Source organism: Guillardia theta (genome assembly GCF_000315625.1).
Source record: "Guillardia theta CCMP2712 unplaced genomic scaffold GUITHscaffold_76, whole genome shotgun sequence".
Classification (NCBI taxonomy): Eukaryota; class Cryptophyceae; order Pyrenomonadales; family Geminigeraceae; genus Guillardia; species Guillardia theta.
In genome coordinates, this window is record NW_005434598.1 from 150,155 (window position 1) to 151,030 (window position 876).

Sequence of the window (876 nt, forward strand, 5' to 3'; positions counted from 1 at the left end):
TCCTCGCTCCTCGCTCCTCGCTCGCTCCTCCTCCTCGCTGCTCGTTGCTGCTGCTCGCTCGCTCCTCCTCCTCCTCCTCCTCCTCCTCCTCCTCCTCCTCCTCCTCCTCCTCCTCCTCCTCATCCCTGCTCCCTGCCTGCTGCTGCCATCTGTTAGTTGTAATTCTGCCACAGATGCAGGATGTGTTAGCTGGACTCGTCGGATTGAGAGCGAGAGGTGGAAGAGTTGGAGCACTTGCAAGGTATTGTGATGATGGAGATAGAGGAGGAGAGGACGGGAAGGGGGCGCGGAGAGAGGAGGAGGAGGAGGAGGAGGAGGAGAAAGTCAGGGAGAAAGAGGACGTTGGTTAGGATAGGAAGCGATGGAGATGGCAATGGCAAGGAAATGAGAGAATGACAGTGTATTTTCTGTTGGACATGATGCTTTTTGTTGTATTGACGACCAACTCAACGCGTTGTTCATGTTTTATATTTCAATTGACTTTGACATGTTCAGAGGCCTTGCTGCTACTATAGAACTCATCGAATAACATACATCTTGCATTTGTGTTTCAACTTCTTAGAGAAACTGGCAAAGTCATATGTCACCAAAAAGCTGCAAGAAGGAGAAGAAATGTTGAAGGTGGGAAATGAATCAGACAGTGCGGTGGTATGGGAAGAGCGATGGAGGGCAAGAACAAGGAAGTAGCAGGAGAAAGGAGGAGGAGGAGGAGGAGGAGGAGGAGGAGGAGGAGGAGGAGGAGGAGGAGGAGGAGGAGGAGGAGGAGGAGGAGGAGGAGGAGGAGGAGGAGAAACTGAACTACCGAAAAGGCTATTACCAGTGGCTGCTTACTTTCCCCTCCCATGTAAGTTCATGAAGAGTACTTTTCCTAGAAAC